Here is an 11,265-nt window from a genome sequence, read left to right as displayed (position 1 = left end):
TATATATATATATATAGAGAGAGAGAGAGAGAGAGAGAGAGAGAGAGAGAATTATGTATGATAATTTTCTACATATTGATATTAGTCAGGCTAATTGCTAGACTGTGAACCTCCCGCAACATTGTTATCATATTTAAGTGTTCTACATAATAATTTTGATACTCCAACAAAATTATTTCTAGATTTATATTTAGCCAAATTTTTAGATGCTACCTTTTAACAAAATCGTTCTTTCCATAAAGAACGAAAATTTTATACTTTTCTCACAATCTGTTCTCTTAATCTCAAATTAACACGATTTTTTGTATCATGTATACCTTTATTCCTTCATAAGATGTACACGAAAATCATGAATGACCAATGCGAACGAAATCACCGCACCAGATGTTGTTATTTGAAAACTCTTGTACATCCTCTCACCCTCCGCAATAGAAATTTCTCAACAACAACACTCTGAATAGCTATTCATACGTCATATCTCATTATTTCTTTTCATTATTACATGAGACATCTCGTGATCCGAAGTAATAACAACTAATAAAGTGCCGCGAATGTGGCATTGGAACTCGACATACGCAGCTGCTAAATGCGATCAACAAGAATTTCGCAACAACAATACTGCGAATGAAGTGTCCATATGTTATTATTCCTTTTCATTACTTGCGCAAACTGTCTCGGAATTTAAAGTACAAGATGCTTGGTGAAAAGCTTAATGTAAGTGTAGAGATATCATTATGTCGGAATTAAAGTATATAAAAACAGGTTAAGATAAAGCAAAGTATGATATTTTAAAGACCAACTCAATGCTGTTGAAAGTTACAAGAAGGGACTACTTTCATTAATGACCATTATATCGTATCAATACTGAGAATAACACGGAATCTCAGGTACTCGGCGTGCATGCATTCAAATTGCAACGTATCGTCGAGGATATTTGCGGATTACGTATTCTAACGTGACCGAACGTGTCGCGCCATTATCGAAAACGTATATGTTGCTTTGCGTAAATTGAGCGACGCATATATGATGATTTTTGACCCCGTGGCGTTTTCGCTGCGCAGACGCGAATCGATTTCTCTCGCCAGCGGGCAAAGAAGCGCCGGTGCCAAGTTATTTTAATTGAGAACTGCTTAATTATATGCATATCGGCACGTGATCTTCGACACGGCGATCGGTGATCCGATGTGAGAGTTGGCAATGCGTGGAAGCAAGAGTCGAGAGTAATCGGACTAAACACGCAACACGACGTGTTCCTCTCGTCCGTTACATAATGATCAACTAATCTACCATCAGAGATAATATCCATTCGATACCCGATTCATGATGCGTACGCACACATGGATATGTATAACACATGGCCGACGATCGGACCGTCCGTTCGTGGGTCGGCTGGTTTCTAACCCACCGGATTCATCACTCCCGGCATGCATTCGTGAAAGGTTGCACGCTCAGATTGGGTAATAAGAGACAATTTTTTTGCGCGACAGGTTTTGAAATAGCTAACATGACGACGGGACGAGCACAAAGAAAGCTGGTGAAAAAGATTGAGATTCTATTACGATCCTCTTTCTCGAAAGGGAGACTCGTTCATAATGAGATTCACCGTCACTCATAAAAATATTTGGATAAACTATAGGAGTACATACTAAGAAATGAAATATAAGAGCTCGGTAAGAGAGGATCCAATAGAAGCGAAAGAGAGAGTTTAAGTTCTAATATATGCGATTACTTCACCAATTCGATTACTTCTACCACTCTCAGTGACAAAAGTTTATTTATTTGCAATTATTTTACATTGTTTTATTAAACAATATAGAGAATAATATAGAGAAATAGTAAAGTGTAACTTAAAAGTATGTTTAGTATGATTAATAAGATATTTTTATTCATCTACTTTTGCGAATGACTGTGATATTTAAAATGATATTTAAAATAGTTAAGATTTAAATGATTTTTACAGATGATAATTCTCGATATAGAAATATTTAAGGCGCGGAATCTAAGAGTCCTGGATGCCAAGTGTCACGAGTTACTCACATTGTACTTAAGTATAATTTAAATGTGATTTATCATGATTAAATGCAAATTATGTATAGGTCGCAGTTTATAATATGTTGTAAGGTACGCGTACAAACGTTACACTTAGTCTATTGGCAAATTACATTTAATCCAACATTCAATATTTTTCTCAATAATAACAAATTAGCGCATATTTGTCTCTTGTTCCGCGGAAACAAGCCATCTATATGACAATTAATAACAATCAGTCGAGTGTATCCTTAATACATAACTCATTCTTTCTTGACATAATTAAAAAGTACATTAAATTTTTCTTAATTAGAAATTAACAGAATCTTATGTTTTAATATCTTCAGTTTAAATGTTTAATTTGTGATTATCAAGAAGCTTAATTTTGTCATTCAAGAAATTGCAATGATGCTAGATTGTTTTGCTATTTTTGAAAAATTAATTAAATAGTAGAAGATGAACATAAAGGATGAGATTTACATTAGTATATATGAGCCACGTTTATGATAGACAAGAACTGCAACCACCGAGTAGTTGTAACAAGCAGATTAATTATCACGCAATGTAGTAAACTTGGTATTTCTGACGTACAGCTTATCGCGATTATTTTAATGCGCCAGACGGCTCACCTGTTGGTCTTTATCTACACATTCACTTGGCCAACTCGCTTTATCGCTCGTCTATATTTATTAAACAATAAATAAAGTTAGAACGTATAAGCGAAGGAGTGCCTGACAATCGTTACATGAAAGAAAACTCCCATCTTTAGCACGTCATTCGTTAGAATTTGATCGTAAAGTACACAACGTATACTCAACACTTATACCATATAAGAATAATATCTATAAAACACTGTAAATATTTATATAACATTATTATTAAAATGATATTCGTGATAAAATTATTCTTTGCCATAAACGTATTTTAATACTGTCAATGAAGTTGGGAATCTCGATCAACTCACTTATAAAGATAGCATGTAAAACGGTACAAGTGTTTTTGCGATAAAAAAAAATCGTCCTAACGATACTTTTCCTTATACACACCATCGTATGACGTAAAATTGAGACATAAAAATTGAGACATAATTACACTCTTATCCCGATACATAGGTCATAAATCGTAGGAAGCTTAGCCAGCTGTCGACGACCAATACCGTTCTCTTTCTCAATTCTTATATTGTGTCAAGTGTGATGGACAAATATCCAATATCGAACCTCTTTTCTAACGCAACTAATTATAAAATTATAATATTTTTTATTTGCAGTATGCGAAGATAAATCTAATAATTTAAAAATTTATCTATAGTTATTAGATAATTATATAATTGATGTAAAATAATTATTATATAATCGATAAAATTATATAATCGACCAATTACACGCGACAGCGTGAGATAAAATTATATTGAAATTAAATTATTACACGTGCTGCGTAACTTATTTAGAAAGAGTTCACGCATGTCTACATTGGCGCCGTATTTTTAGCAATAATAATGATATTATTAAAGCGCGTAATTAAATCGGTTATATATTCGATTATTGATCGCATTCCATCTCCAATATTACATTTATAATATCATAACGTTTATAACATCATTTCTATGCATGTATTCATAGTAAATGTAGCATTACAAATGACCCTGATTGCAAAACGCCCGCAGTTATGAAAATTATCATTTTAGTCACGTTTGATTAAATGCTACACGCGTTGATATAATCATTTTCTATACTTCAGGTAAATTCTTGTAAGACCATAAATTATTTTATTTAATGAAGAAAGAAATGTATGTCGTATACTTAATATATTTCTGCTTTGAGAATTTATATATTAACCTAGTGAAACAAGATTGTCGACTCGGCACTTAAATTAATTTGTGAATGTCCGCGTCTAAAAACACGCTATTTGAAATTTAAATAAGAGACATATGATAAATGTATTTTTATCTTAAATACGCATAGTGAAATAAATTTTAAAGAGCGAGAGATGAAAGATTATATCTTAATTTAATTCTTTCAACAAATTTCATTACGCACGCTGAACCTTAGCGAATAATTAATTCGTTATTATTACCCATTCTTTTAATGATTTTAAAGCCAAGTTTAAATTTACTCGTCTCTCCCCTTAACAGATTTAATATGGGACGATCGCGAACTAATCGCTTCATTTAACGCTAAATTTACATCGAGAATACGCGGACATGGACCAGGATGTGACTGGGCAATTTCCAATTTTAAAATCATCTGGCGACGTCGCGACCGCGAGCCTTCAATGCCCTTTACTTATTGTTAGCTAAGCGAGGAGAACGCAGCCTCGACAGTCGAACGAATCTCATCTCGTGTCGGTCAGTTGAGGAAATTTCGCCGATCACGAATTGTGGGCGTGCCGCGCGCATTTTTCGCGGAGACGTGCTGCGCTCGCTCTGTCGTGCGTTGCGCTGCGTGTGTGCGTGCACGTTGCGCACTTGTGTGCGCACGTACGTACCATAGAAAGGCAAGACCTTGATATTTCGTGTAATAAGCTTTGAGAATTATCTCCCCGGGACAGAGGCCTGGTTTCAAGTCCCGGTATATCTGCTGTCTACCCTACCCGTTTCTCTCCGTTATCCATCGCGCGATCGCTGAAGGCTTGTCGGACAAAAGTGTACGTCGCGATAAGTGTACACGCGTGACGGCAACATCACGCATACGCGTCTGTCGTGAGGTCACGTCACGCGCTCTATGAAACCGGCAGCGCGAAAATGCGCGGAAAAAACAATCAAACCCGTTCGACCGCGATTAATTATACAGCGCACAGATCGAACACGGAGAAGGAGAAAAATGAAAGATCTCTCATTGGACCATAATTGCACTCAGCGCGTTAATCTGTGGCAATATGTTGTGAATTTTTACGCTCGAGGTTGATCGCTAACTAATTTGTCAGCATAAGTTGATATCTTCGTTTTACGATGATCGCGCGAAAGCACGATCACGTTGTTCTCCTTCAGCTAAATCATTTAAGATTTTGAAATTATAATATTTGCAACGAGAATTACATAAATCGTCATTTATAGCTTGACTTTCGTTGAAATTTATACATGAACCTCTTTTTTTACGTGAAGATTTACACATGAAGATCAAATAGATTGACTTTGTTAAAAGGTAAAAGAATATGTGAAGTTGTATAATAATAATTAATAATAATTTTTATATTTAGAAATGATTTATAACTTTTAATAATAATAAATTATAAATCACGAGCTTTTTATCTGCAGGCCTTATGGCGTTATTCTTTGGTATGCGATTCTGAATTAAGACAGAATTAAGCAAAAAGAAAACTACAATCTCACGTATACTTTTTTCTTTGGCATTAAACGCAAATACAAAAAAAACGATTAATATTTTGATTTACTTTGATAATGATTTATTTTAAAAGGAATGTAAAACAGAGCGTAGTAAAAGAAATAAACTTTATTAAAAGAAGTCTTTCCATAGGAAGGATAATTTTGCTGAAATATCGAAAAATTAGATACACATTTAATTAAATACACGGATCAGAAAATAATTTTGTTGAATCAACAAAATAATTATATAGGACGCTCAAACTGGTTGTTAGAAAGTAACACTTAAAACATTTTTGCAGCATTGCTCGTCATGCTAAAGTTATTTTCGTAATTGCTTTGATGATCCAACAAAATTATTTTCAGATCTGTATCTAAAATTTTTAGATATTTCAGGAAAATCGTTCTTTCTGTATTTGCGTTTAATGCCAAAGAAAAAAGTATACATGAGATTGTAGTTCTCTTTTTGCTTAATTCTGTCTTAATTCAGAATCGCAAAGTTAGAATTACTTTAAGCGCAAAAATAAACAAAATACAGCATGTAATAATTATATATATATATATACATGCGTGCGTGCGCGCGCGCGCGCGCGCGTGTGTGTGTGTGTGTGTGTGTGTGTGTGTGTGTGAAATACATATAATAATTGATTTTCTAATTATTTCGATAAGAATGTTTGATAAATTTAAAAACTATAAGTGTTTGATTATACTTTCTGATCGAATCTACCAGAATTTCAATTAAATAATGCAACAAGACTTTATTTTTGAGTGAAAGTCTATACTTTGAAATATCGCGATGTTTTAGGTGAAATGTCAAACAGCGATGAGGAGTAGGGCGGGGGGGAGGGGATTAGTACTGCTGAAAGAAAAGCTAATTGAAATCGATGTTCGATCGACCACTGCGAAATAAACTAGACGTGTCGAAAATCGCCGTTGTCGTTTTGTAACACGGTAAATGATCGGACGATTGAAAAACATGAAGGAAAAAAGGAAAAAAACCGAACACGTGGAAAAAGGAATTTCCTTCTAGAATGAATGTTAGCCGAGAAAAAAAGGCTACGAAAAGCACGAAGTGTACAACATGCTCATATATCAGGTATCTATCGCGTTCATTAAATTCAACCTAATCGCAAACGTAATAGCCATTCCATATACGGTTCGCACAAAATCGGGATTGAGTGGTTAGATCGAAAATCGTTGGTCCCTCATCATTATCGAGCACCATTTCGAGACTTCTTGTACCCCGTACATGGTCGTAACCGAGCACGAGGGCAGTGCCAGCGTTCACCGCCGCGACAAATTGATCATTGAGCGGAATATAACTTTGCTTGTCTCCGATCGCTTACGCAATGTTACTCGAGCGAGAGCGCGGCGAACCGATAAATCCGAACGCGCATTCACAATGACGATCGTTTCTTTTTTTTTTCTTCTTTTCCTTCTTTCCCTTTTATCGATCATGTAACTTTTTCCTTAGATCGGAAACGTGAAAAGTGAAAATTTTTATGTAAATACATACATACAAAAAAAATTTTCACATTCCGCTCTAAAGAAAAAGTTACATGATCAATACTTTGAATATTCACTTAGTGAGCGACAGCTAGACGAAGACGATATCAATAATCACTGATACTCGCAAAATTAATCGATGATAACATCACATTGCGATCATCGATTAATTTTGCAAGTATCAGTGATTTGCGCGCAGCGTTTCGATGAATACTTTTACCGTTTCGATACTTGAAATTATCTTTCCTGTTATTTTTATCTCAGTATCGCTATCTTCTATATCTGTTAACTTTAGAATCACTTGAAATATATATCTCCTTTTCTCGAGACAAGAGTAGATTACGTGTTGTAGGATGCCAATAGCATTATTTTGTTTTATGCTCTTTGAAAACGCTCGAGTAAAAGTTGCGACACACGCTTGAAAGACTCGCTACTCTATAGACGACGATTTATATTTAACGCTTGTATCTCATTTCTAATAAACTGAAATTACTTCATCGCATATTTTTAACTTCTCGTTAAACAGAATGAAATTTGCTAATAGCTTACTATCATTAAAGTGAAATATTGTATATTAATTAGATATGTATTGACACAATGAATATATCATTTCGACACAGCATGACTTTCGTAAAGATAAGATTTTAGGAGGAAAATTTTGTGAACGCAAGCAAAGAACGAAAGATTTTGCTGAAGTATCTAAAAAATTTAACTGAACACAAATTGAAAATAATTTTGTTGGATTATCAAAATATATAATTACATAGGATGCTTAAATTAATAATGCTAAATTGCTAGAATGTTCAAATTTTTTTTTAGTATTTCTCATTCGAGTTTCCTACATAATTATTTTAATGATTCAAAAATTATTTTCAAATCTGTACCTATATAGCAAAATTTTTAAATATATCAGCAAAATTCTTTCCATATTAGAATAGCCGAAAATCAAAGAAAAAAATCAGAATATATTGTATTACATATTATTTGTCTCCACTACGTATCTGAATAAAAACTACTGAATTAATATTATCCGACTTTTAGTATCATCTGCTTTAAGATAAAAAAGTACAACGGAAGAAACCCAGAATATGGTTTCGTTATTCTCCTTGAAAGCAGAAACATTAGTCGTTATTGCTAATTGCGGCCATCTTCGATTATGCGCAACATACGAGCGATAACACGGCGGAGCAGAGTTTAAAAACATGATCGCTGACTTTTAATATCGACTTCCACAATAACAGTTCGGGCAGTCGGACGCGGAGAAATCGGAGCTCCGGGCATCTCGCATGAGAGGCAATGTCGGTTCGCTCAACCGCGTTATTTTATCGGGTCCATTGCGCAAAGTAATCGTAAAAAGAAAACGACCACCGCTGCAATAATCACTAATTAATGCACGTATCCTCTCGTAAATATTCAAGTATCAATTCTGAAGTCCTGTGGATTTTAATGACGAAGGAATCGCCGCAACCGCGGAAGAAAAAGCAAAAGTCTAAGTCTCGATGTCGTTATCCATCTATAATATCGCTGCGCAGATAATTATCGCTTCTCTCGATTATCTACAGTGACAGTCGTATCTACAGTGCTTATCTTCTGCGTTCTTACTTTTGGAATCATTACTTGCGACGCATGGATATACATCGCGAAAACGCTTCGAGATGTCATCTTCATTATGGTTACCATAATTTTGTAACTATTACGCTTAATTTATTGATCTCGACACGGACGATTTTGCTGAAGTATCTAAAAATTTAGCTAAATACAAATTTAAAAATAATTTTGTGGGACCATGAAAATAATTATACAGGACGCTCAAACTGGTTGCTAAAATGTTAAAACTTTTTATGGTACTGATTATCATATTTTTAATGTATTTTAATAACTCCACAAAATTATTTTTAGAATCTAACTAAATCTTTAGATATTTCAACAAAATTGTTTTTTCCATGTACATTATAATCTTTATTATGATTGACCAATTCGTTTACGTTTTATTACTGAAATTTTTTTATGTGCTATGACCCATAAACTGCAAAGTGCAAAGTGCTTAAATTAAACAAAAAATGAAAGGATGTGTTATATTTTATTGTTTATTTTATTTTACCGTTACAAGTAAATTGTAACGCACGTTTACATTTATTTATAATAAACGTTTTAAAATAAGTATAACAATTATTATTTATCTCTTTAACTGGATTATGTGTATAATTGGTTTACACGTAACATGCAAATACGTGAAATGATACTCGTACATGTTCTAGTAATAGCTATATTAGTAATAGCAGTCGTTGTTTATAGCTCAGCATCAGCTCTCCAGCTAAATCGATTCTGGATTGAATGCTTTGTATTACGTTTTAAATGCACCTTTATATGCGATTATGCAAAGGCAGAAAGGTTTCGAACGATTAGACGGTATGTCATTTAGTCAGAATGCGAACTTTACTCTATCCGGTTTTATGCGTGGCTTTTAATTTATTTGCATATTTTAATATCACTTCTAAGATTCATTGTGGTATTTGATTCGGCTCAATTCAACGACAGCTGTTTCTAACTAATAAAAGTGTATCGACACGGTTTCATAGAACTTGTAATGCTAGACGATAGCAACGGAATATATTAGTCACTCACATTTTTATTGCTTTTAAATATACGTAATTGAGTTTTGGGCTTTACTTCAGTTATTTTAATGAAATCTTATTGAAATTAATTGTCAACGTCTCGTTTAATATTGAAAAAATTTAAAAAAAAAACACAAGGAAAGATAATCTTTGGCCACACTTTTGTTAAAATCTATTTTGCTAAAATCTTTTGTAAATTGAATCATAAATTAATTTAGATTTTTTCGATCGATAAAAATTCGCGAAAAGTACGGCGAGAGAAAATGATTATTTTCCACAATTAGATAAAATGGACGTGCGGTATAATAAATTATGGCGTCCTTCGTTTTCAACGTGCACATCGTGCTTGATAGCAAGTAATGTGCAAGGTTACGTGGTGCTAGAAAAAAATAATCAGTACGAATAACAATGGAAGCAGCGTGGTTATCAGTGCGCGAAATCCTTCATGCGATCACTCGTATGTGTTCGTCTGCGTCGGTTACGTTTTTTGCATTTTTCGTACTTCTCTTTCGCCTCACCTCTAGTATCCGAAAAAGATTGCAAGAAATTAGAAAAATAAAAGCGCTTCGTGATTTAGCTGAATTTCGTAACATAAAAACACTGACCTTCATGACTTCTTCCTTAAAGCTTTCTTTTTTTAAAAATATTTATAGCAAAATGTTATATAATATTTTTAATATATTTTTAAAATACTTAATTTTGATATTTCAAAAATATTTTTATTCAGGAAATTCCTAGAGAAAATATAAATTCCATTATATTATTCTTTTTTTATGTTAATATAATTTTAAAATGTTTTTTTAATTATACATTTAAATAATATTTTTCCAATGTAATAATTTAATATTCTATCTTTCATATTTAATTTAAAAAAAAAATTTCGTTTGTGGCTTTCTCCCCCTCGAAATTTCTGGGATTCCCCAATGATGTAAAAAAATATAAAAACGTTTCTTATATTTTTTAAAAATATATTTTATTCGAAATATTATCTTCTTTTTAATCATTTTTTTTTCATGATTTCAGTACTTTAGTAAAAAAATTAATCTTTTATTATTTTCAGACTTATTGTTACAGTTTTTTTTATGAATGTTATCTTGCGATGTTAATATCACATAATTTTTCCTGCAGTAGATTATTATTATCAATTCACAAAAATATAATGAAAGAGTAATTCCCCTCAACACAATAAAACAATAAACAAATATTACTAAGAATAATAAGATATTATCACCATGTTATCACGTAACGTAACCGCAAATATATCTCTGTCTATATGTATAAGATATATAAAAAAGTAAATAAGTATAAAATATTACACGTTAATATTGTTTTTGTAATCAAAACATGATGATAATATATCTTATACTATTGTATAAGATTTTAAAAAATAAATTATTATTGTAGATAAAAAATTGATATAAATGTATCTTCGATTGAAGTACAATTAATAAAACATTTCTTCTGAATGATTTGTATTTTTCTAATTTTGTTAAACAATTCTTCATAATTAAAAAATGGAATATTTCACATATGATCAGCGTAAATGGATACTTAATATCTTAAATTAAACTTTTTCCTGCAAAATTATAACGGTATTTATAATTATAGGTGCATAATTATAAAATATGATATTAAATATGATTTATCTACTTATCAGTTTGCGCGTTTTTAAATAGACGCATTTCATACACTTGCCTATTCTTTTTGTGTTATCTAGTAGCTCACGGCAGACGCATAAAATCATTACTAGAATTAAATTAGAATTTGCTGTTTTGTTCATATATAGATATATATATA

At 32.4% G+C, this 11,265-nt stretch overlaps 1 protein-coding gene across 2 annotated transcripts in view; it reads left to right on the top strand.

Annotated features, from left to right (window-relative positions):
* LOC108687557 (protein FAM46C) overlaps nt 1-11,265 on the top strand; it is a 130,400-nt gene that overhangs the window by 25,850 nt on the left and 93,285 nt on the right. Inside the window, exon 1 of one of the 2 annotated variants that reach the window (XM_018193398.1) lies at nt 8,514-8,539. The exons of the other annotated variant lie outside the window; for it this stretch is intronic. The gene's annotated coding sequence lies outside the window, so the exon portion shown is untranslated. Of the gene's footprint in view, nt 1-8,513; nt 8,540-11,265 lie in introns of those variants that run through there. 2 annotated transcript variants of the gene reach the window in all.

The sequence above is a fragment of the Atta colombica genome, unplaced genomic scaffold (genome assembly GCF_001594045.1).
Source record: "Atta colombica isolate Treedump-2 unplaced genomic scaffold, Acol1.0 scaffold207, whole genome shotgun sequence".
Taxonomy (NCBI): Eukaryota; Metazoa; Arthropoda; class Insecta; order Hymenoptera; family Formicidae; genus Atta; species Atta colombica.
This window is presented reverse-complemented; position numbering and strand designations above follow the sequence as displayed.